This window comes from Zonotrichia leucophrys, chromosome 1, assembly GCF_028769735.1.
Source record: "Zonotrichia leucophrys gambelii isolate GWCS_2022_RI chromosome 1, RI_Zleu_2.0, whole genome shotgun sequence".
In the NCBI taxonomy this organism is placed as follows: domain Eukaryota; kingdom Metazoa; phylum Chordata; class Aves; order Passeriformes; family Passerellidae; genus Zonotrichia; species Zonotrichia leucophrys.
This window is the reverse complement of record NC_088169.1, coordinates 47,816,879-47,843,498: the sequence shown is the minus strand read 5'-3', so window position 1 is coordinate 47,843,498 and position 26,620 is coordinate 47,816,879. Positions and strand designations below refer to the sequence as shown.

General features: G+C 37.0%; 2 long non-coding RNA genes across 3 annotated transcripts; one reads left to right on the top strand and one right to left on the bottom strand.

The window, feature by feature from the left end:
- Positions 1–3,576: 3,576 nt before the first annotated feature.
- On the bottom strand, positions 3,577–10,442 carry LOC135459661 (uncharacterized). Its single transcript, XR_010443075.1, has 3 exons — positions 10,402–10,442; positions 4,267–4,353; positions 3,577–3,722 (listed from the first exon to the last, which is right to left on the bottom strand). It is a non-coding gene; the product is annotated as an uncharacterized LOC135459661 (long non-coding RNA).
- Positions 10,443–16,104: 5,662 nt separating this feature from the next.
- LOC135451654 (uncharacterized) lies at positions 16,105–26,283 on the top strand. Of its 2 annotated transcripts, none has more exons than XR_010441402.1 (3): positions 16,105–16,212; positions 25,515–25,729; positions 26,041–26,283. It is a non-coding gene; the product is annotated as an uncharacterized LOC135451654 (long non-coding RNA). The 2 variants fall into 2 exon arrangements; XR_010441400.1 differs by having other exon boundaries at positions 16,154–16,212; positions 25,993–26,283.
- The last annotated feature ends 337 nt before the right edge of the window (positions 26,284–26,620 follow it).

Genomic DNA, 26,620 nt, shown 5'->3' with positions numbered 1-26,620 from the left:
TTCAGTGGATAACAACATTTATTTGAAGTTAATAAGAGTGTTTATTTCAGGAAGTACACCTATGTCTTTTTTCTTATTCTTTTTATTTTATTTCTCAATTTTTCTTTAAATGTGAATATAAATATTTAATTAGTGCTTGTGTGTTTGGTTTTTTAATAACTTGGCCATGTTACTTTTGACTGACTGTTTATATTTTCTTTCTTTCCCTTCCGTTTCCCACAAGATGCGTAGGATTAGTTCTCAGAAAGTGGTAACTGTGTGAGTAAATTTGTGTGTGCATTGGGATGGAGGACATCTGAGACAGAAAATTACACCAAAAGATGGATTAAAAGCTGACCTTTGTTGCCTTTTATCTGCTATTTGTTGGAGTTTCCGTAAGGCTCTGAATGAGCAGTGAATGTCAAAAGGAGTTCATGCTCACTGAGATGGGCTGTCACTCCTTTGACATTCTCTCAGAAATTTTTCAAAAACAGCTACAATATTTCAAGAGATGAGCAAGTGCCTAATAATAGGGTGGTGATGAAACTAGGTCTCAAAACTCTCTGTTAAGACTGGAATTAATAACTGAGCGCTTTTGATTGACAGATATATGAACTCATTAAGATTTAAGGTATAAGGTTTAAGTTACAAGGGTTATCTTTAGAACAGAGGAAACTAATAGCACACCAAAGATAAGGACTTTAAGAGAATCCTACAATAGCAAAAATTGCCATAAAATCATATTCTTATTTTATATACATAAAACAAAAAGTTGTCAGAATTTTTGGAGATAAAGAAAAGTAATAGAGGCTCTAGGCTGAGAATCAGATAAGGAAATATTCAGGAATATTAAAGAGTAGGAAAATAATAAGGAAGAATATTACTCTGTAAGAAAACATGTTTATGTATGTGTCTACAAATTCTGTAAGACTATGATTCTGACTACCAAAGAACTTGAAAATCTTTCTATGGATCAAATTATTTTTTAGACAGTTTGTTTCCTGAAGTGTAACACTGTGTTACACTGCGTTAATAAAGTAATGCAGATTCTTTACCCAGCCTTGCTCACACCTGTCAAATGGACAACATGAGTTTGCTAATGCTTTAAAAAAATGCAGTGTTTCAAGCTAAATTTAGAATCTAAAACTATATCATCTTTAAAAAAAATGTAGTTCGGCTTGAGTTTGTTGTATCTGATAGATCTCTAGTTTTGTTTATTTAAATCAATAGTGCCATGAGGGAGCTGCTTTTGAACAAATGTAAAAATCTGTTTATCCTGGAGTGGCGGAATATTGTGACACACACATCATGTTTGCTCATTGAGAAGTAAACATTTTTGTAATTATTTTGACTGAATGGATTCAGTGTGATAGCCTTCCACCTCTGCCCCAGAAAGTGAAAAGTTGTCCACCTATTTCTTCTCAACTATGCAGATGCTGCCATGAAAAAAATTAGTCTCAAAGCCTATCTATCTACTTCCAGTTCTCATCATTAAGTACAAATGCACTTAATGTGGGTCTGTTTCCAAGTGTAAAATTTAATTCAGCATACAGAAAACTATGAAATATCCAGTCAGGTCTCCAGCTTTGGATACCTCAAAGAAGGAACATCAAAGCATCTGAAGGGGGAGAAAGAGGCATTTGAAATCTCTCCAAAAGTCCAGTAGTTTATTTATGGTCAGATTTCAGGGGCTGGAACTTCTTCCTGGAAGTACCTAAGTCATCTAAGATAGGGTTAACTTCTCTTTCTTTTTCCCATCTTCAGGACTCACTGAAAGGAAGAATGGCTTGCTCTCTTACATTCTAGAGAAGTATTTAATCCATTAAAAAGAAAACTAAACTTCAGAACAAGAAGATAAGATAATTTACAGAGGGAAGAAGGGCCCTCTACTTTTGCTTGATGTAGCGCTAGTAGCTGTTTTTCAGGGCACTCTATCTCAAGTGGAGCATCTCCAAGTAAATAACATGTGGAGACTTGAAGGAAAAATTTCTCCATCCTTCTCCAGTTTCTATCTTTGAATGGACCCTCAACAAGAATGCTGGCTATTGACAGCTGCTGCTAATTATTCTGTTCCTCCTGGTTGCCATTTTGAAGCCTGTGTCACCATGTGCTTTGTAACAGAAGTCTACGTTCTAATATTGGATTCTGAATTCTAGCCTGGGGAAAACAATACTGCAGAATTCCTCATTACTTGCATATTTATACATAGATTAAGATCTATATTATTCTAACATCACCTGGGGAACTAAATTTGTACAGAGTTGAAAATCTCACCCAATTTTTACATTCAATGAAGTCATGCTGTGGTTGATGTTCAAAGCTTATGATTGTTCTCCACTACAGTTCAGTGGTCCTGTCCCACCGGGACACATAAAAATATAAATATATGTATGTGTGTGTGTATCCACATATATATAACACATCATATTTTATTGTCTAGTTTAACAATATGTATAATAAAATGGTGAACTGCTATTCCTACTTTGGAAAAAATTTTTTCCCCATTATGAAATGCATGATTTACTAAAAATAGGTGGGTGCTGGTCAGTATTTGCATTGCTTTTTTAAAAGTAACAAACTTGTATAGAATCTCAGATTTGACCTGGACAAAAAACAAAATAGTGGTAAAAAATGTAAATGTTGAGACTCTCAGAGCCATCAAATTACCTTTCCACACAGATTTTCTTTTAGACTAAGTGTTCTGATAGTGTTTGGTGTCAGAAGAGGGAGCTCTTGAACTATGTCACGTTTCCAATAGATTCTAAAGAGTACACCTTTATTCCTAAGAGCACACCTTTGTTCCTTGTATTATTAAAATTGAATTTCTCAATACTTAAAACATTTTCAAGTAGCCCTCTTAGTCAGAATGGTATATCCAAGATGCACAAGTGCCTTTTAAATATATATAAATGTGCGAAAAAAAGGGGTGAGTATGGCAAAAGCTGAAACCAAAAATTAAATCAAAAATGGTTTGCATCTCCCATTAAATAAAAACCACATAAATGCACACAAGCTGCATATAATGAGATGCACATGAACCTCATAAAGCATTCAATGAGAGCAAGTATTCACATACTTTATTAAAAGTTGTATGACATATCTAAGGAAGGTTATTGTTTGTATATAATAATAATTAAAACACCAAAGCTTGTCAGAGAGTGCCGGTGTGTTATCTTCATCAATCAGCCAATAAATAAATCTTGCTCATTTTTTTAGATTGAGGCAAAAATTGTCATTATAAACACATCCATAACACAAATTGAATGATATTCTAGTGTCATTTCTCAGGAAGATTTTTCAAAGTCAATGTGTAGGAGTTAATCTAATGCTCCTGACATATGTAGGTCATACAAAATGGGATTTAGTTTACCTGTTCCAGCCACCTGGGAGTTAGGCAGTGTAATGAGACCACTCCTACTAATGAAGGAATAATTTACACATCCTGAAACAGGCATTCAAGAAAAGAATAAAACCTTTTTTGTGAACTTAATATTTTAATTCCTTAGACATCTAGCTCTAAGTACCTCAGTCCTAAACTGGTAAATTAGGCTGAATACAATGACTTCATGACACTGACTAGACTGGAACTCACCCCTGTGCTGCTCAGGCCATCCACACAGGGCTGTAGTACATTATGACACCTGTGAGAGCCCCCTGTTCTTCTGGCTGGTGGAGACAGGTCTCATGTCTAGGTCATATCAAATGACATCAGATGTCCCTCTTGTGCACCTGAATTTGTCTATCTGAATCAGGAATAAGGTGTCAATATAAAGAAATAGTGAGCTTTAAAGGAGGTGGTGATGCATACAACATACAAGATACCCAAATCTTAACTGAGAAGGATTCTAGGCTATCTGATCTACTTCTGAAGTTTGCTTTGTCTTTGAGGAAAGACTGGTAGAATGGGGCCTCCAGAGATGCCTTCCAACCTAAATTATTTTACATTTTTATGATCTTATAAAGACCTTGAGGGTTTATTCTGAATCTGTCAGGATACTCATAGTGTATCTAAATGTCTGGATGTCTTCTCTAAGTTTTGTTAGCAGAAACAGGGGAAATCAGGGTTGGAAGAATACCTGCCCTGTATTTCTAAGTATTCTCAGCTGACAGCATGCCAGATGGATGTGTTTACTCATTTGTAAGTGTGTGAGCACGGCAGGGATGGAGAGGGCTTACTATAACAACTGATTTCCCAGGTAGTTCAAATCACTGTGTACTTCTCCAAGGATCTATTTACATTACAGCTCCTCTTGTGCCAGTGTCAGGCTCAGGACCAGGCCCACTTACCTCTTCTCAAAGACATCAGTAAGTATTTGTTACCAGGTGTGAAGCCGACATAACTTCTTGGGAAAAAATTATTATGAGGACAATTCCCTAAGGGAAGAAAAATACCATAAGTTTATATAATGAAGGATTCTTCTAACTTCAACAAAAATAATCTTGAGCACCTGAGGGAAAAAAGAAGTCAGGTAGATCCAGAATGTAAGGCCAGTCTCCTGAACTGTTATATCTTTTGTGTTACACATGATGGTTTGAAATGTAGCAATATATCTATTATTCTAATAATGGGTGATAAATGAACTAAATCCTTCAGAAGGAAATAGTTTAATGTAGTTAAATAATATATTTAAAGAAATAACCTGTATATTTATAAAATATTAATAGAATTATATTGAAAATATGCCTTCTGTTATCCAAAAAACTTCCTCAGTGAGATTTATCTTGTAGCAGACTATCTTGTAGTGGCTCGTAAAAAAAAAAAAAAGGTAATTTCTCATAAAAGGAACATGTCTACCTAATCAGTTTTCTACTAGACTTCATGGAAATAAAATAAAATTCTGAAAGCTTTTCTTGGAGATACCAAACTTTGCAGCTGGTGTCCCTCAGCCAAAATCCTCATTATGTGCCACAGATGTGGAATCTAAGAGATTAACTAGAAAAATGCTTTGTTAAAGTGAATTCCTATATCAGTTATCAGGCACTATCAGTTTTTTGCTGTTTGTATTAAGGGATTGTGACACTGGTGAGTCATTGTGAACAATCATGAAGGAAGAGAAGCACTTCAAAAAATACTTCTGCTTTTCATAATTAACCTCTACTGCTGCACAGTAGAGGTGACTGGTAAAACTCACCCACCAAGCTAGATAAAGCAAGCTCTGTAAAATTGTGAGGTGGACATCTGGCGAACCACAAGTGCATACTAAAGACAAGTTTTAAGGCAATTAAAGCTTCATATTTATTTTTTATTAGTTTAGGATGCGACACAATTAAGAAGCTTATTCATATTTTCATTTTGATTTGGAAGACTTAATGGAACCCACAATCCCTCTAGCAGAATTTTGAATAAGTTTCAACTAGAAATCAGAATTCCTTTCTGGAGCAACTGAAACAAATGCAATGATTATTCAGATCATATGTTTGTGTGTGTGTTGTCCTTATATGTCCTAGTAAAATACATGGTTTACTAGAAACTTTTTTCTGAAATTCTTCACCAGGCTAAAGTTTTTTCTTAATGTCATTATTTCTCCAGAAGGATTTATCCATAGAAGATAATGATAAATGCTTCTTAAGCAAGATTGAATGTTCAAATTCATTTTCTATTTCGAAAATTATAATAAAGTTTAAGATTATAGAATAAATACATGAAGTATTATAGTCTAAAAAATCAACAGAAGGCTTGTCACAAGAATTCTAGAAATCAATTACATAATATTTTCTTACAACAAAAATTAGCACATATAGCTGAAACCTTTAAATTATTTTGCTTTAGCAGGGTATTCATATTGTAAGGGAGAGAAAATAACTATATAGAGAAATTATATGTAAATAAAAGAAAGACCATTAAAAAAATTAAACTGCTTTACACTTTCCAAATATAGTTGAAAAGAAAAAGCTATTAGTGTTTCAACATTTTGACATGTAAGCTCTTCGTAATCAAGAGAGCACTACAATAAACTCCATTCATAGTAATTTCCAAAGAGAAATAGTATAATCACTCATATTCAGATAAGGTGGTATTCTTAGACACTTCCTTATTTCCTTCTACTCATTAGGGAAGTTTCCTTTCTTTGTGTAAAATTGAAATGACAAAGAGCCATTAGGCTAATCATACTCACAGAAGAAGAGCTCTTGGCATGTTTAGTTAATCACAATTTCATAGCAAGTGTAATAAAAAATATAGACTCAGAGATCAAAGGGAAAATTATCATTCTTTTTGACAAAGTCATTGAACTTGTTTCAAGAACCCTGTTCATTTTCTGTGGGTGGGAACCTCCTGGCAGATATGCCCCATCCCTTACCAACTGAGGAATTGCTCCATGACGTCCATGCTGTTTTAACAGTTGGACTAACATTTGTACAACAGATGTCTGAAAGAAAAATGTGATTTCCTATCAGAATCTGAGCATTTTTATACTTAGCAGTGATTACTGGAGAATATTTGTCCCAGCAAATATAAGATTTAGCATGGTCATCTCAGATTTTAAAGAGCTACTTCTGACTTTCCTTTGCTTATTGAAAACTTTGTGCTACAAATGTGATTATATTTTAAGCTAGAGGTAAAGAAAATGCATAAAAATTAAGTGTAATAGTTACTACATACAGTATTCTAGTGCATCCCAAAACATCTCAATCTTATTATTCAATAACTTGTTTTTATTTGGTATACAATCCTTCTCATATAGCAAGGTTTGGATGGTAAAATGGTACAGTGGCCCTTGAATGAAAGTAAGAGAGATTTGTATACCAGCTCTGCTCAAAGGAAACGGCTTTGTACCTCTGGTTTGGTTTTTTATTCCTTATAAAATGAGATCAATTATACTAAAACAAACTCATATTTATATGGCACTTCTTTCAAACCAGACAGACAGTCATAGGCTTGTAAAAAAGTAGAGGTTTAAATAATTTGTTCCTTTTTCAGTAATGTATACATTCACCAGTTCAAGTAGGTTTCATTACAGTAGAAATTCACCAAAATAATATATGTTCAAGGTGTATTTCATAGCTATCTTTACATGCTACTGAGTAGAGATTTGTGTATGAAACAATTGAAATTTAATAATGAGCACCAATTGTGTTATTTAAATAATTGTTTTCAGCGCTCTCTTTAATATTATTAAGTGTCCATTTTTCTGTATAGTATGATACTTCTACAAGCTGTTCTTCCTTTGTCACATACCTTAAGCAAAATTAAGTCTTGTCTGGGAAATTGTACAAGCACTGTACAAAAAACCTAGACTACAGTAGGAAATTATATAAATTCATTTTAGTCAAATAAACTGACCTCTTCACCAAAATCAATGCCTTCCTTGAAATATTGTGGGAAATCCCAATTGCATAATTATAATTTCTTCATGCAATATGCAACTTAGTACTGAATCTTTCAGACATTTCAATATTTTTACTGTAATAATATGTACTTTATACTTATTTTAATCATGAAGTAGTCTGAAATGTTTCAAGTAACTCTACAAAAGAATCAGTACAATCCCACACTTTAACTCCTCCCCTGCTGCCAAATACTAGCTCATTTTTATCTCATTTTGCCTGCCTGCCTTCTCATCCTCAAGAGAACATAATTTTTTATGCTATAGTTCACTACGATTATTGCTTTAGGGGGATGGAAGAATTTAGAAAAATAAATCATTGCCACAAGTGAAAGAAAAATCAAACTTTTGGATCCCAATTTAATTTTATTTATTTTTGGACTAAATTTTATTAGGTGCCAGCTAAACCTCTAACTGCTCAATTTTTATGATGTTTGTTAGGTATGTTCAGAAGCAGGGATTCAGTCTTTTGAGGAATGATTTTGATAGAATTTTAGATGTAGAATAAGTATTGGGTTTTATTATTTACAATACATATGTGCTTCTAAATGTAGTTCTCTGGCGATACATTATCTTTACTCATGACTGATATTTTAATACTGCATTTTTGCTTTTATTATAGCATTTTACTTGTTAAAATATTTTGATACAGAATTGTACCAAATATAGACTAAGACCACAGAAGTAAAAAATAGGTAGAAGACAGAGTGAAATGAAAGGTTCAAATTCATTAATTCATAAACACAGAGAAGTTTTAGGCTTGCACCCACCTTTCAATAAAAAACTAAATCCTTGCAAAATGAAATGTCTTTTGTTATGTGATAAATAATCATTCTAAACCCTAAAACTCACATTGGGGACAGATGTGAAGACATTAAAGACACAGGGCAATAGCAGCTAATGTTTACAAATATCTAAACTTCAAAGGTTGTCGACAGCAACAAAAAACCTTCTTGGTGGTGTACATTCATATGTGACGTAGGAGAGAGTAAGCCAAAGCAATTACTCTTTATGACAACATCAAAGAATTTAAAATCCTCTGGTAAGTGGTAGGAAGGTCTCTTTGCTAGGGTTATGTTGTTCTGTTTTTCTGCTCAGGACAGAAGTTGAGGTGCAGGTGGTAAGTTCTAGCACCTGTTACAGGTGTGTCTCACTGTTGACTTGAATTGGCTCATTTGGAGCTGCAACAACAGCAAAACCCCACAAAATAAAAAACACAAACCAAATTAAAGAGAACAACCCAAAAACTCCAGAAGATAGGTCTAAAGAGAATTCCTCATTTCATCATATAAGTGGAAACGTTTTTTTTTTTTTTTTTTTATATTTTTGGTCCAATAAAACTTGGATTTGTGGTAGCTCGTTATCTTAAAGCTGCCTGTTTGGAAAGATTGAAAAATCTTTGGTGTAGCAATTAAATGGTTACCCTGAAAAGGGCTACCAAGAAAATGGCAATCATAACAAAATGTTTTGAGTAAAAAGATGCAATTTAAGTTTTATTGAACAAAAAGGAAAAACTTTTTTTGTCTATAATGTCAAGGAGTAGATATTTACTGAGTCAGGCTATTAATTAGCTATGTTTACCAAGAAATCATTTATGCAGCTGAAGAAATGGCCAGCTGTAATTGGTCCCCTACCTCAGGGGAGCCAAGAACAACTCTTGTTAGGCTGGAATGACACAAATCTGGATCCTGACCAGCTGGAGCAGACTTTCTTCTTCCAATATGCCCATATTTCCCTGCTGAGAAACCTTCTGCCAGAACAGCCCCTGTCAAAGTTTTCAGTGTGTCTTGTCTGTCACTATCATGAATCAACATTTTACTCCGTAACAGGTTTGTAAGGAAAAATTGTTATTTATCTGCTTTCACCTTTAACGAAGAAAGTTATGCAGAATCATTTAAAGTGAAATTTAATTCAAATTGTTTGTTTAGGGATCTTCAAAAAAAACCTCTCTGTGTCTTATAATGCTTTATCTGTTACATGTTTTAAATACACACCTTTAGGAGAAACATCAAGCCACTTTCTCAAAGGGACAAACTGCACTTTTTACACATGAAATCGCTTTATGTCAATAGAAAATTTGTAGTACAATATCAGGAGAGAAAAACCATGCAGCAGCCAGTAATAACACATAGTGAATGCAGTTTTTCACTAAAAAATCCAAACATTAGTATTTTAAGATGAGTACCTTTCAAACTACCATTTTCTATTTAGAAATTTATTTGCTCTAAGTTACTCCCATTTCCAGATGTTCCCATATCTGTGGCTAGATTAATGTTATTAATGTTATTTGTCATCAGTTTCTCTTATCATGAACTAAAAAAATGAAAGTTTCAACACAATCTTACTTTCTTTCACTTTAGAGAAAATCACGTAGAAACAAAAACTTCCCATAGATAGAGCTAATGAACAGTCAGACATCCTTTATTAAGCACCCGCAAGTGTTCATTAAACTTTGTGATTTTTTTTTATCAGAGCTTAATTTCTCTTTCCAAATTAAAATAAATTTTGTTATTGTTTCTTTCCTTCTTTTAAAATTTTTTATGATGTGACTGATTTGCAGTTCCCAGTGTTGTAGAGATGGTATTTTGACTTAATCAGACAATTTTCCTGCATTCGCTTGTTTATTCTTTCCATCAGTTTCTATCTATTCCTTCAAACACCTAGGATGTTGGTTGATTTAATGGGTTATTTCACCTCAGAGTGTCTCATTTAATTCTATAGGTGGTTGAAATTGCCTGATCAATAGGTTCTGTACCTGTAATATTTATGGTAAAAGGATAAAGGGAGAGAGTTTAATTGGATATTAGACTCTTGGGAGTTTATCCCATATTAATGGGATTATTTACTCTATTATGTACTATATGTCACCTGAAAGCTCCATATTTAATCATCCTCCAAATATATTCCTGATGTCACAAGGAAATTTTGGGAGGTCTGCAAGAACTGTGGTATGTAACATAACATTTAGTAAATAAGCAGGGTAGGTGGAAGAGAATTATTTTTGCTTTAAGATTTCGATTTAACACATAAACACAGGTGTTGTCATCTTATTGCAAGGGTTCCATACTGTTGTCTCCTTATCACAAAAGTTTCATACCTTCTCAGTGTTTCTCATGGACAGCTCCTCAGAGCACTGACTTCTTCATAAAGCAGCCAACTGACTCCAGTTCCCTTCTCACCCAGCCACCCCACTCTTTTATAGCACTCTGCTTCTCATTGATTACAGCTGTGGCCTGTTAAAGTCAGGCCTGCTCCTAATCTTTGATAATTGGCCCAGCTGAAAATCCTTAGGGGTAAGATTACTTACTACACTATCTTTATTTTCTTACATTCTATCCTCCTACACACAAGTATCTCTCTTTGAAAAACACCCCCTGCCTCATGTCCTGTACTTCTTCAAACACTCTGGTCCAAGCTGGACCTGCACCATGGATCTAGGGGAGCGAGACACTTGTGACCACTGAAGGCAACTGAGTCCCAGTCTCAATATTTAACTTTCCTGCCTTGGGCTTCATCCTCAGGGTACAGCTGAAAGCCCAAGTGTGGAATTTACATGACAAGATGTGATTGTCTTCACTGTATATTGGCTTCTGAACTGGGCTATTAGTGCAAGTTTTTCCTTATTCTGACTACTATATATTTCTAAATTTCCCAGCTATCCTTCATTGAAACCTACTGCTCTCTATTAAACAATGGAAAAATTATGTACACATCATAGATAGCCAAAGCCTGCTCCTGTTCCAAAGCATTTCCCATCTTTAGGTTTTTAGAACTCCACACAGAGACCTATCTTCCACTATACTATGACTTTTCCACACCTCAATAAAATTACATTTACTGTATTTTCATTTTGACTAGCTTTGCAGCATCTTCTGAGTTTTGTTAGAAAATATTTTTGAAAGAGAATATTTTTTCATCTGAGTGTTCAGGCAAATGCCAAATATATATCTGTGATCATTTAATTACATACATGCATTTCAGGTGGGAAAGAATTTATTACACAGGTAGAAATTCAGCTCTTGAATGTAGAACACCTAAAAGGAATAGTTAAGTAGAAGGTGTTTGCCTTTTGGTTTTTTTTGTTTTTCTCTTTCATGCCAATCTCTTGCCAAGTAGAGGCAAACATACTAGAAAACAAGAACTTCATAACAAATTCTGTCAACAGAAACAGGAAAAAATTAAATAATCAAATTTTATGAAAATATATGTGAAAAGTTTTCTTCAAGTGTACCTAATCCATAATGATACTGATTTAGTGAATAATAAACAAAGATCCAAATAAGAGGTCTAAATAAATAAATATTTAGGATGTCATTTTACCTCATATAGAAAATCTATATTTTAAATTATAATGTATATATACATGTGTGTCCATTTCAAAATAAATTCAGTGCACAAATAAAACCAACAGATGTAAACTTATACCTGCAAGTGAGATTTCACAAGTTTCAGGACAGCCTGAGAAACACCCTGTTTATATAGTTCATGATAAGAGAATAATACTTAAATGTAAGTCACACATAGTAGTATAACCAGGGAAACAACTATCTTCTACTCATTTTTATGGCTGTCATATAGTTTACTGCTCTTGTACACATAGTTTCCTTTTTCTCACTTATGTCTGTCACTAGTTGCTGTGTTCTCTTTAAATGTGTTTAAATAGGAACAAATTGATAATTGCAACACCCTCTATACTTTACTCTCTTTAGACAACAAACAAACCAGACCATCTATTTTAAAGAAAGGTTTGTTAATCTTAAAAATATCACGGACATGATGAATTATTTAATCTAGATAATGGATCAATCAAATTTGAAGGGAATATAGGAGCTCTCTGGAATTGAAGCTCCTGCTCAAAGCATGGTTGACACAATTCAGGTAGTACTTCAGGGCTTGTGCTACACCTATACCTCACTGAGGAACCAAAAGTCTAGGGAAGACAGCTTCAAAAGCTGAAGAAATTCCTCAAAACATGTCTATTTTTCCTTAATATATGATTTTCCTAAGAGTTCTCATTGAATAGCTTCTCAAATGAATTTAATTTAAAAAAAAATGCCTCTGATTTTCCAAACTGAATCACAGAATGGGTCAGATTGGAAGGGATCACAGTGAATCATCTGATCCAACCTCCCTGCTCAAGCAGGGTCATCCTAGAGCACATAGAATAGGTTTGCATCCAGATGGTTCCAGATGGAGCGAGGGAGACTCCACAACCCCTCTGGGCAATCTTTTCCAGTGCATGGTCACCTGCCAAATAGTTATTTCTCAGATTCAGGTGGGACTTCCCGGGCAGCAGTTTCTGCCTGTTGCCTCCTTGTCAGAGAAGGAGGTAAGAAAAGATCCTGGGTCCATCTTCTTGAGACCCTCCCTTCAGACACAAATTATTTAATATATATATTATTGATGATGTCTCCTCTCAGTTTCTTCTCAAGGCTGAACAGACCCAGTTCCCTCAGCCTTTCCTTGCAAGAGGGATGCTCAAATCCCTTAATTATCTGTGTTTCCCTCTGCTGGACCTGGTCCAAGAAAAGCTCACATTTAACATTTAAAGGCTCATCAGTGACTTCTGTAAAACTCTAGAAAGTAAAATAGAGAAGTTATAAAGAATTACCTCATTTGTGAAGTGTAGATGTAATGAAGAATATCTACTATCCAAGATGGCAAAAAAAAATAAAGAAAAGATAATATTAATACTTAAATGTAAGTCACACATAGTAGTATAACCAGGGAAACAACTATCTTCTACTCATTTTTATGGCTGTCATATAGTTTACTGCTCTTGTACACATAGTTTCCTTTTTCTCACTTATGTCTGTCACTAGTTGCTGTGTTCTCTTTAGTGAGAGATACTTTCAGTACATCACTCATTATTACCATGGTGTGACAAGTGACTTACTGTGCTTTCTGGAAGGTGAAGAAATCAAAATACATTCATTGACAAAACACATATTTTACTTAAAGGAACTATTTTATGGTACTGTTAAGATTTTGCTTGTTTGTTTTTTATCTTAAATTGTACATTAAATCTTACAACAAATAATATAACTTATTATTTGTGCCAGGTAAAGTAAATACCTTCTGCTCTGCATTTTAAGAGCCAGCATCCCACTGTTCTCATCTGTATCTGTTAAAAGAACAGGTGCAAGGCATTTGTATACCAATGAGTCTCCCATGATACCTTCAGTTTGAATATATGAATTGATGGAAGCTTTCCTAAGCTGAAAAAAGCTTTTTGTCAAATGTGTTTTGGCAGGGAACTGGCATCTTGTCATGTAGCTGTGCCATCATATTATTCTGTACAATGTAATATTCTAGCAAAGAAATGTGTTTACATCCAATTTTACCTTCTTTCTTAAACTAGACAATGCTAAGAGCAAAATCCCAGTTTTGGCCATTGAAAACACCATGTTCCCCAAGTGCTTGTTAGTCTCTGCTCAAGGCTGGATGCAGTGCAGCTGCACAACCATTATCAGGTGATTGAGAAGAGCGGGACGAGATGGAGATGAAGCAAACCTATCTGGCTCCTTCCCTTCTTCATGTGGGAGCAGAATTTCTATGCAGGCACTCTGAGCCATAGCTGGAGCTGTGTTGCCATCTTGGCCCTGATCCTTGCCTTGGCCTGTGGGCACAGACTTCCCCCCTAGGCATGGGTTCACCGTGTGAAGCCTTGTCTGACCATTAGACACCTCTTTCACAATCCCTGTCCCAGACCTTCTCTCGTGATCAGATATTGTTATCAGATCGACCAGTTTCTCCTCTGCTGGCCTCTCTCACTCTTAGCTCCCAGCTTCCTGCTTGATCTCATCATTCCCTGACATTTAAGATCATGTAAAATACTGTCTTAAAAACTGGACAAAAAATAATGTTTCGAGATGTTTGGTCCATGGTCTAATATCAAAGTTGAAGATTAGAACTCCTAAATAACATAATGATTTTATACTTCCATGACACAACACTTTAGTAGTAATTTAATTTTAAACTTCTGAGAGAGGTAGTTTTATAATTCCTCCAAAGGATCCTTCCAAAAGTGAAGAAGTACTTGTTGATCTCAACTCCTTGGTATCCAGTGATAGCATGGGAATGGTTCAAAGCTGCATCAGCAGAGGTTCAGAGTTGGCATTAGGAAGCATTTATTTACCAAGAAAACAAAACTGGATTTTTGGATATGTGTTCAATACCCCAAGCCTGTCAATGTTTAAGAGGCATTTGGTCAATGCCCTTAACAACTTGCTTTAGCAGGTCAGCTTGCTCTGTTCAGGCAGTTAGCAGAAGAATTAAAGAGAATGTTATGGCTGAAGAAAAATAATAAGAAGAATAATATGCTGGTAAATAAGTGTATTAATGTTTCAGCTACAGAATATGGGTCTAAATTCATTATTATATAATAATTTTTTTTTTTGTCATGGTAAGTGTAAGACTGTTGACTAAGAATTTTTGGCCACTAGAAAATTTTTAATATACATATGTACTGGTATTTCATAGAAAACTTAGTTAATCTAGAAAATACTAAGTTTTGAAAGAGCAAAAACTAGATTAATAGTAGTCAAAGAGAATTGATTGATATATTTTTCTTTCTTTTCTACTCCAGAATGGATGATCTTTGAATGAAATGGCTGCCTCTCAGATCTTTCTCATACATCACTCTTGCAGGTTTCAGATCTTTCATATCTTCAGATGGTTCCACAATTCAGAAAACCCTTAAAATCTCTCCAGGATTTCTTTTTGCCTTTGGGGAAAGTAAAGTGTTGCAAGCAGCTGTTGTGGGTTAACCCTGGTATGCACATAAGCCCCATAGAGCCCTTTGCTGTGGCTACTTGAAGACCTGTCTTCCTAGATATGGCTAAATACTTCCTGCATGGAGAGTAGTGAATTAATTCCTTATTTTGCTCTGCCTGTACACAATTTTTGTTTTCCCTATAAAACTGTTTATATCTCAACCCATTGCTTTTCTTGCTTTTACCTTTTTGATTCTGTATCCCAGTAAGCAGAGTTAGTTGAGAAGACAAATGCCACAACTCCAAACATACCTCCTTCACCCCAGATTTTATTGCTGAGCATGGCATGTTCACCCTAATTTTTACTGCTGAATATGATGACGTGCTATAGAATATTACTTTTGGTTAGTTCGGATCAGCTGTCCCAGCTGTATCCGCTCCCTCTAGGAAAGACATGGGCCTGTTGGAGTGGACCCAGAGGACCTTGGTGAAATACTTGGTTTGTTGATGTCCAGGGCTTGTACAGAGAAAGGTCTTGAGTAATTCCTGGGGTTCTTTTGGTTTGGCTTTTTTTCCTTCTTCATTCTCAGGGATCACAATTCTGTAATTCTTCATGCTTTAAAAATATACAATGGCATTAAGAAGGTTATTGATGCCATTTGGTGTGTTATGAAATGTAATCCTTAGTGTCTAGATTACAACTAATCCAGTATGTGCATCTTATCTAAGCCATTTATTGTAGCTCTGATATATTAAAGGAGACACGACAGACAAAACAGATGCTCTGAATAACTTTCTCCTTGGATAAATCTTGAAGGGAGATATCCCAGTTGTTCCAGCCTTCGTTTTGCATCAAGGCTTTCTGGTTTTCTCTTCTAGAAGGTCTTGGACGCACAGAGCTGTGTTCCTGTCAAAGAGAGTGTGGAGGGATAGAATGTAAGAGAATGGTTCAGAAGGCAGTTTCACCCCTGAGGAGTTGCAGCTGTGCCAATCACCAAAGATTAGGAACAGGCCTGCCCTTAACAGGCCACAGCTGTGTCCAATTAGATGAGTGCCACAAAAGAGTGGGGTAGCTGGGTGAGAGGAAAGTTGGAGTTTGTTGGTTGGGCTGTGAGGAGAGCTGGAGTTTATTGTTGTACAGAGAAGGAGGAGTCAGTGCTGTAAGGACATGCCCATGAGAAATCACTGAGAAGGTATGGGAGCTTTGCAATAAGATGACAACAGGAGAGGAAAGCAGTAGTTCTGTTGCCACTGTAATGCAATAAAGGAGATGCCTTGTTTGATTACTTATATAAAATTAATCAGATCACCTATATTATGTTGTTTAAGTGGCCTATAGCTATGTTACTAATATCACTAATTGTGTCCATCACTGTCTTTGTTAATACTGAAATTTAGGGATAAAATTATAGTATTTTTAATACAGAAAAGTTAGCATGTAAACCCTTTGGATTCATTCTCATTTTGATATAATAAGTTAGGAAAAGTAAAATAAACATTTAATGATTATTCAAAATTGTTAAAATTTTTGTAAAGTCCAAGATTTACCATGTATGCTTCACAGAAATATGTATATACTGTTGCTAAATGACACTAATCAAATAGTCCTACAAATGCTCTCAACTCTTCATATAAGATACCTTTGAAAATGTAGTAGCCTGTTTATAGGAACAGAGGGCAACTCAGGTGTAAGGATACTTCACCAAGCCCAACCTCTTGGTCAAAGCAGGGGCTGCTCTGAGGTCAAGCCAAGTTTTTCAGTGCTCTATCCAGATGTCCTGAAAGTCTCCAAAGACAGAGGCAGTGGAATCTGTCTGAACAACTTGCTCTGTTCACTAAGTGCTCTCATTGGGAAGAGATTTCTCTTCACACCCAGAAGCTTCCCTGTTTCAAATTATACCTGCTGACTCTCATCCACCTGCCATGCTGCATGGCTTTGTGGTGGGCTCAGCAGTACTTAAATTAACTTCTGGATTTAATTGTATTAAAGTTTTTTATTCCAACCTATATGATTCTGTGATTTTATATCAAAGGACCTGGCTCTGTCTCCTTTCTGACTTCCCTGTGGGCAAATATATGCTTTTGTTAAGAGTCCTGCAGCATCCCTTTTCCAGGCTGAACAAGCCCTGGTTTCTAAGTCTCAACTCATCAGGCAAGTAATCCAATCGTGATTGCCCTGGTGGCTTATCAATGTCTTTGCTGTACAGGACAGGGAAATTAGAATCTGTGTAATCAGTTCTGAGCAAAGGTATGAATAATCACTTCCCTGGAGCTGCTGACTGTGCTTCCATTAGTGCTGCTGGCTGTCTTTGCTGTCAGGGCTCGCTTCAGGCTCGTGCTCAGCTCCAGAGCCCCCAGAGCCCTCAGGGTCTCTTTGCCAGAGAGACCTTGCTCCTTAGTCTATCCCTGCCCAGTCTAGCACTGCCAGGGGGTCTTCCACACGGCAGGACTCTTCATTTTGCCATGCTGAACTTCAAGAAGTTTCTCTCAGCCCATTTCTCCAGTCTGTCAACATTCCTCTGGATGGCAGCATCTGCATGACCTCTACTGTATTGACTGGTTCCATCCCCAGATAAATTTATTATCATCTTCATAAAAATAAATATTTTTTTCTGATCTTCTTGCTAGAGAATGGGAATTTTTAGGAAAAAAAAAGAAAAATAATGATAAGTAAAATATTTAAAGTAGTTAATGCATTTCTACTCTAAGTATTATTTCTTGACTCTCTAAGATCATGCACTCAGACTGTTTCATTATCTGTAGTGATTGGTAAATTAATCTGAAATGAAACTGAAGAAATATGATTTGATGCAGCACAGAAAATTCTACACATTTTATGCACCAGTTTGCTTTGCAAATGCATTCCTTACAATCTGCCTTTAGGCAGCTGGAGTTGAAAATATTCCTATTAACAGATGCTCTAGGCATAAAGAGACAGGAGGAACATACACTACTCAGAATGAGAAAATCTTTAATATGGTGCAATCTTTTGTTCCATAACCAGAAATAAATGTGATGAAGACTGACTAGATCAGCAATGCCTTATCTCCTAGTTTAGTGGTGATAAGGGGGACATGTTACCTCCTTACCATAAAGATTTTGTAGTTTTCATGGAAAAATTAAATGTTAATGAACTTGTAGTAAACATGTGACAAGGATGCAATCAATTCGAAGATTACAAACATAAGTTTTCAACACTGTGCGTACTCAGTTATTCCCTCAGAAGATGACTTTCCTACACTACAAGAATTGCAACAGTCAGAAGGAAACACCACCATACTCCTAGAAAAAAACCACCAAATAATCCAAAAGTAAACAAACAAACACAAAAGCACAAGTCACTCTTGGCAAGACAAATTAAGAGGGAGCATGAGTTACATCTTCTTAATGCAATTGAAATTTAAAATCTGGAATAAAAAATGTAGTAAGAAAAAGCCCCTCATTTTAGAAGTGTAGAAGCCTATAAAGCAGCAATTTTGGTAAGCCCATAGCTAAAGAGATTCTTACATTACATATGCCTTTTCAGTACATAGTTCAGTAGCTAAAAATACAGTATGTGTAGTTTCATCTCAGTGTAATGAAAGCTGTGTTGTTGATCACAATTTATTTGATAGAAGACAAATGACAGTGAAAACTGAGTGGTTATTTCATTAATCAGTTGTAAAACAAAATGTTTGAAGAAAACCCAAGCTGTGCTGTATTTTTAAATATCATATAATATTTGTAGACTTTTTTAAATCTGAAAGGAATGTGTCTCTAAGCAATAGTGTCCTTAGTAATGATATTGAGTAGATTACCATGGATATTCTGGAAGGAAGGTTTGCAAAATTCTTTCTATACATAAAAAATTGAGTAAATTCCCTCATGAAATAGGGGGAAAAAAAAAGGATCAAATATTATTGGAATATAATGGCATCTAAAATATTCTCTCTAGGTGATGGTACAGCTTTAGTAAAGAACATGGTAGAATTCAGGTATTTGAAAAGTTTGGGAAGCAAAAATTCTACTCATATTAATCCCATTTCTCAGGATCCTGGAGGTAAGAGATAGGAAAGACCTGTCATAATGACTAGAGCAATCACTTGTAAATGCAAAGTTCTTATCTTATACTATCTATGATATGTTTTCCAGTTATTTTTTTATAAAGCAACTTTAAATCAAAATTCTCCATTTCTCTCCATAAAATATTTCAATGATTCCTGGGAAGATTATACTACTCTGACAAGAAATAAGGACAGGAGACAAGGAAACTGCTGATTAACAAAAAAAGTCCACTGCAGGCACAGTTCTGAACTTCTGGGGCACTATACTGCACCCTGACTGTAGGGCACCATGAGGTTGCTGTGGCCTGCCCTTTGCCATTCCCATCCTGTGGCACTAAGCCCAGGATGCAGGGCTGCTGCATGCTGCTGTCAGTGATGGAAAGCCAAGACAAGGGCACCCACCAGGATCTAGGAGCTTGAAGCTCTTCCAGGACTGTCAACACAGACATGTCAGGCTCCTTTTGAAGACACCCCAAGACTCATAAATGCTGAAGTGCTCTGGGTGGTTAATATGCCAAAGGCAAAACCCCTGCAAGACCAAACAGCCATTTGTGATGCAGGGTCTCAATTTTTTCTCTAGGACCCTACCACAATCTTATGCCTTAAATTAGAGTTGTGCATGCTTCACATTTAAAAATGTGAAAAAATACTAATTGTATAATGATAATGATTTAAGCAGACCTTCAGCTGCTTACTTTCCACAGTGCAGGGTGGTGATTCTGTGATTATATCAGCAATCGATGAAGCACTTGCTTCTAATTCCTTTTTATCACCTACGTGACGGAACATTGTTCACGGCAATTTTCTGTATTATTGCTGCTTTTTTATGAGGGCTACAGTCCTTTTACCTTTTACAGTTTTACCAAATTGCTTTAAAAGCTTGAGTTTATTATGAAAGAAATAATTGACTAGAAATAAAAATTGCAGCAGCTGTGTAACAAAGAAGTTCTTGGAATTCCGTGGACATGAACCAACTGTGCATAATTTTCTAAGGGATTTTAAATTAAGCATATCTGCAGTACTGAATTTTAATTAATAGAGCTGACTATTCTCTTCAGAACTTGCACCCACATGATATATAGTGAGTACTTGAGGAAGAGTCTACCAACAACCATGACTCTCTCCTCAAAGAAAAAATCCTCAGTCTTAATGAAATTAAGATTTACCAGTGATGGATTATATTAAGAAGTTTGGGGTTTTTATTTCCTGTTCCAAGGATAAAATATCTTCTCACAGAGAACAGCACTTCTCTTAATCTTCTGTGTATTTTGTTTGTGCATTTTATTTTATAAAATGTGCGGGTAAAATGCACAAGCAGTCAGATGAGAAGGCACCTGAAAACCTCCACCTGTCTCCCTTTCCACGTTATGCAGAAAAAAATCTGTCTTCCTATGCTTGGCCACCTGAGTCTTGTACCTCAACTGGGCACCTCAACAGGGTATCTGGGGCACCCTTCTGGTCTTAATTCCCTCTCTGCCAAATGAATATGGTGTTCCACCCCCCAAAAAACAGTCCTGTGGCTTTGAAAAGACCCTGCTAAGAATGGCCAAAATCCCAGGTCTCCTGAGTTTTGAGACTTCAAAGCAGTAGCTTATGAAAGTGTGGATAGAGGAGTGTGGCATCCTAAAATTTGGGGTAGTCTTGAGCTCAAAAAAGAAGCCATAAGACTACTTAGAATCAGACAGATTTCCTAAATTCTTATCCAAGCAGTGGATCCAGTAGCCAGTGAATTACCTAACCTTTCATCTGGCCCTACAGAAGGTTTTATATTTCTCTGAAATTTGATCAGATAGGCTAATCTAATGGAATCTCCACCTAAGTCAGTGTGATTTACTGGCTAGATGGGAAGAATCAGAGTTTGGCTGATGTAATCATGAAAGAAGTCTCCTGAGAAAGGAAAACTTTTTAAAATAACAGTTATTAACTCAGGTTTAGCAAAACCAGATCTTAACTCGCATCACCATGGAGTTCACCAGGATTTGTCCAAGGAAAAACAGGAACTCTGGGACAGGTCATGACAATAAAAACAGATCTTAGGACCATCTTTACTTTTTGGCAAAAAATAATCCCTGTAAGTGAATTATTCTCTGTATGTCAAAATAGTAAGATCCTGTCGTCTTTTGAAGAGACAAATTTCAATTATTTTGGACTGTGAAAGAAGAATTTGTCAGCAAGCCATAGTAAATGAGTTTGTTTAACTACAAAATACCCTAACAATCCCAAGGAAAACAAAACACGAGCTATTAATATAAAAAGATACAAACTTGTATTACAGAGTAATTAAGGTAATTTCATGCTACTTTAAGGGTTTTATTATTTAGTATTTTAATGGACACTGAATTTTTTCAAGATAAATTAAATGACAGTTGGAATTGTGAAATAAGCAACTGGTTCCTAAATACACATTACTGACTATTTTTGAAGTATGATCCTGCAAATCTTGAAATCAGTAGACAAAATTGTAGAACCTCTGCAGTAAGAGCAAGGAATGTATTTTACAGCCCCTGAAACATATTGAGTAGAGAAAATTCTTTTTCATCCAATATATAGAAATCTTTGAACTTGTGACTATAAAGACTTAAGCTAATTGTTCTTTTATTTAGGGCTTGAAAAAGCCAACAGGGTTTTTTAAAACTTCCTGTAAAGAAATACAACATTTTTTGACAATAGCTCTCTATTCTAACTCTCAGCATGGCATCTTGCTAGGAAGAGAAATGACAATATTCTGCATAGCCTTATTAAAAAAGAGTGAGAGGGGCTTATTTTCCCCCTAAGTTGTTCCATTTTCTCCCTGAGTTCTGAAGAGCTTACTGGAGAAGAGTCCTTAAAATGCCAAGAGTAAGTTTTAAATGTTATATACAAATTATTTTTAGGAGTGAGCATTCTTGATAAAATATTGCAATTCATGTATATGCAACATGTTAAGTATACTTCAGTGCTACAAGCTTGATTTACATTTGTAATAGATGATAATTAGTGTGCCAGGAGGAAAATCAAAGGAGAGATGATGATGCTGTGAAGAACTTGATTAGTGATAACTCTGAAGAGGATGAGACATGAGAGCCAAGAGACACATCATCTTACACTTTTCTTTTATTGGACAATGAGAGGAATATCATTACCAAGGCTGAGGAAAGCATTGAGGTACCTCTGAGCCTTCTTTGACATAGTCTTTAAGAGAAATACCAGTTATCCTCAGGCCAAACAACCCCCTGATCTGATAGACAGGGACATGGAGCAGAAGATAGCCCTTGTAAAACAGAAGGAAGCAGTCAGTGGCCTGCTGTGCCACTTCCAGCCCTCAGATACTCAAAGGGTTGGAATGGTCTATGGGGCTGGGTAGAATTCACCTGAGGATACTGGGGGAGTCAGCAGAAGAGCTCATCAAGCCATTATTTATTGTCAGTCCTGGTTAGATGGGGAGGTAGCTGGGGAGATGACTGGAAGTTGCCTACTGTGACACCACCCACAAGAAGGGCTAGAAGGAGGATCCAGGGAACTGCAGCTTTATCAGCCTGACTTTGATGCTATGAAGGGCTGTGGAACAGATTACCTTGAGAATGATCCTGTGGCACATAAGAACAATCAGGGTAGCAGGCCCAGCCAGCATGGGTTTAGGAAAGGCAGATCCTGCTTGACCAACCTGATCTACATTTCTGACAAGGTGATCTGCCTAGTGGGTGAGGGAAATGCTATGCATGTTGTCTACCTAGACTTAAGCTTTTGGCACTGTCTCCCACAGCATTCTCCTGGAAAAGCTGGCAGCCCATGGTTTGGACAGGTGCTCTTTTCAGTGTATCAAAACTGGCTGGACAGCCAGAGAATTGTGGTGAATTTTTCTACATAATCTTTTGTCATGGTTTGAGCCTGGCACAGAGCCAGTGCCCCCATGAAAATGCCTCACCCTGGTGTCTGCTGTGAGATGTGACCAGGAATAAGCAAAACAGGCTCCAACTTAAACATAAAGAACACTTTATTACCTACACTACAGGAAAATAGGGAGAGACTATAAGGAAAAGGGAAAAAAAAGAAATTGAAAACCTTACAAAAAAGCCACTTTCCTCCTCCCCACTCCTGACTTCCCAATCCGATACATTCTCCCAAAACAACTGCCCAGCCTTGGCCCCACACTTTAGTATACTCAAACTTCAGTTCATGAAGAGGAAAGGAGTCTTTCTCGTTCCATAGGCTTCCCCTGGAAACACACTGAAACCTCGTGTGCTTCCCTGTCACTTCGGCACCGCCCGGAAAGTCCATTTGCCGCTTGTGACATCTTCCTTCCATGCTCAGTGCTCTCACCACTGAGACATGGCCAGAGCTGCTTTTAGGGTTGTCTTTCAAGGATGCCTTGTCTCACTCCAAAAAGGCACAGTCTCTGCTTTTGGGACATCTGTCCCCCCCATATTTTTCCAACCCCCTGGGGCCGGGGGCTCCTCACGAAGAACCTTCCTGGTTTTTGAGGCACTGCCTCCCCCTAAATGCAGTCTGTGTCACAGGAACAACTGAGTTCATAGCCACGAGAAAAGTCCAGCCAAAAGGCCACTCCAAATCATCTCTCCCCATCCAATCATCTCCCCATTCATCGGGCCAGGTCCTTGTTTCATCTCATCTCCTGTCTCCCTTCTTATTCAGCTTCAAGGAGGATTAGCATTTTTGCAAGGCCCCAATCATGCAAGAAAGGGTTAAAAGTTTTCAGTCTCTGTCGGTCCCGGAGCGACTCCCAGACTCCCACGCACGCTGCCCACACGCTGCCGCTCCGGCCGGGCAGTCTTCCTCCCCTCTTCTCCTCCTGGCTGGCTGCTCTCCTGGGGGGGGGGGGGCTGCCCGATGTCTCGATGTCTCTTGGGGCTCCTCCACCCTTCCATCCTTGAAAGCCCCTCAACCCCCACCTCTGTCCAGGCCCCGGGCCTACTGCATGGCCGCCCCTCCCCCGCCCAGCAGCAGCGGGCTGGGCGGGGGAAGAGATCTGACCTCTTCGCCCGACGATGTCCCAAAGAGAGAGTTCCAAGGGCAGTGCCCTGCTTTTAACCCCTGTGTATTCTCGGAGGTGTGTCCAAACCCACTGGCCACACCGGACGCCAGTCTCAAACCCAAAACCTTCATTGGTTTGACCACAGCTTCCCAGAATTCCCACTCCTTCCTGGTCAAACCACGACATCTTTCTAGAATCTTTGTAGAGTTGGTGGAGGGTCACTGCTGAGATTCCCCAAGGTTCAGTTTTGGGACCAGTCCTGTTTAATACCTTTATGAATTATCTGAATGAGGGGATTGAGTGCATCCTCAGTAATTTCACAGAAGACACCAGGCTGCGTGGGAGTGTCACTCTGCAGAAGGGTAGGAAGGATCTGCAGAGAAATCTGGACAGGCTGGATCAGTGTGCAGAGGCCAAGGGTATGAGGCTCAACAAGGGAAAATGCTAAGGCAGCACTTGTGTCACAATTCCAGGCAGCACTACAGGCTGCAGGAGGAGTGCTTGGAAATCTGCCCAGCAGAAAAGGACCTGGGGGTTCTGACTGACAGCCAGCTGAACACGAGCCATCAGTGTGCCCAGATGGCCAAGAAGGTCAATGGCATCTGGCCTCTATCAGCAATAGAGAGACGGACAGCAGCACCAAGGCATCTTGATGCTTCTATTATTACCCTTCCTTTCTCCTTCTAAGGTGGGAGAGAGTTCACATAAATTTTTCTCTCATGATATAATCATGAATCCCACAGCTGAAAAGTCTCTCCAGATCTGTACAGTCATTAAAATGCCTTTGTACAGGGAAATGTCTTTGGTGAGTCCTCCGGAACCAGATTCCTTGAGGAATATAGACAATATCTTCATATGTCCTAAAAAGAATGCAGAAAATAATAGTAAGCTTCAGAAAAGAGTATAAACATCTGATTTCATGGTAAAGCCAATATTTATGGAGTTTTTTTACTTAAAAGCAAAATAGATCCCTTAATAATGAAGACAGTCCCCAGACACACAACTGCAAACATGAAATAAAAAAAAAAGGAAATATTTGGTTGGAGAAATAGAGAACAATTTAAAATATATTCAAATAAAAATGCAGAAGAGGAATAACAGAAAGAAAACATAGTAGCAATGAATAAAATGAGAATTTCACAGTAAAAGTTAAGAAGTTTTGGGACATGAGAAGGGTAGGTGTTGACTTGAGGCTAATTTTTTAAAAATTCAAACAAAATGGGTAGCAAGATGTTCTAAAATGAGAAAAGGAAAAAAAAATATTTAGTTAAAACCCACCTTGCTGGATTTAAGGGTTATATCAAAAGTAGGAAAAGGCTATATGAATGTGGGTTGGTATTGATGGAAAATTAGCAAGATGGAAAGAGAGAAAAGAAGCACAGTCAATAAAAAAACATGCATGGGAATGTGAAATGCACATTGAAACAGGTCTTGACAGAAGCAGTGAAATAATCCATGGTACATCCTTCATTTTGCACAGAATTTTGTTAGGTTTTTCAACCGACTGGATAAAAATCACAGCAAATGTGAAAGTACTCAAAATAATGAAGATTAAAGAGTTCCTCTGTGGATTTCCTGACCAGTAGGAAAAAAGGAAAACAATCGAGGAGAAACTGAAGGACAGCAAAGTGACTTGAGAATGGATGGTGCGAGGGAATTCACAGATCCATGACTTCAATGACAGTTTCAAGAAAGGTGTGTGATTTAACCCTGGTGTCTGGAATCAGGGCCAACTCTATTAATAAAATAAGTGTTCAGAAGGTCTGTGTGAGAAGATCTGACACATTTTTCTTTGCTTTTTACATCCCCTTGAATAGCTATCATATCTGAATTTCATTAGCTAATATTGAATCTATAAGCATTTGTTTGTTGACTAACTACATTTACTCTGTGAGTGACTTCATGATGTTTGGCAGGCAAAAAATCCTGTCTTCTGTCTCTGTCTTATTGTGTTCTAGGTTTATTATTTCTAGTTCTGGCATGCTACTGAATACCTGATTTTACAGGCTCTTCCCTGGGGTGATACTTTGGCATGGACTTCTGTGAAGCTTTTGGTTCAGTACTGCAAGGCTCTTATGATGCAATGGTCCAAATGATCCAGTCTCATTTCACTGAGACTTTTCAGCACGTTGGAACAACAGTCATATTCAGATTTTAGTGTCTTTCGAAACATCTTTGATGCTGAAATTTGCAAAATAAAAGAGTGTCACTGAAAAATCACCACAACATGTTTGGTTTGATAATATAAAAACAAGGCAATGGGAGTTTTTTTTAGTGTGATTTTAATGTATCTTTCCAATTTCACTTTATGAATCAGTTTAGCATTAGTCTTCTAACTTCTTGCCAAAGAAAAATCAAGTGTTTAAGGTCAAACTATTGTAAATCAGAGAGATACAGCAAATGTATGGGTTTCCTGGCACAGCAGCATTTTTACCTGCCAACACTTGCAAATTTAGACACTACAGTAAGTATGATTATGAAAGAGAAAGTATGCACCTCTCATCCCAGTATTTGGCTTAACACATTAAAATATAGCATTTTTTGTGATCTATTATTTCCAATCTTTCATGTATAGAATTATTTGTA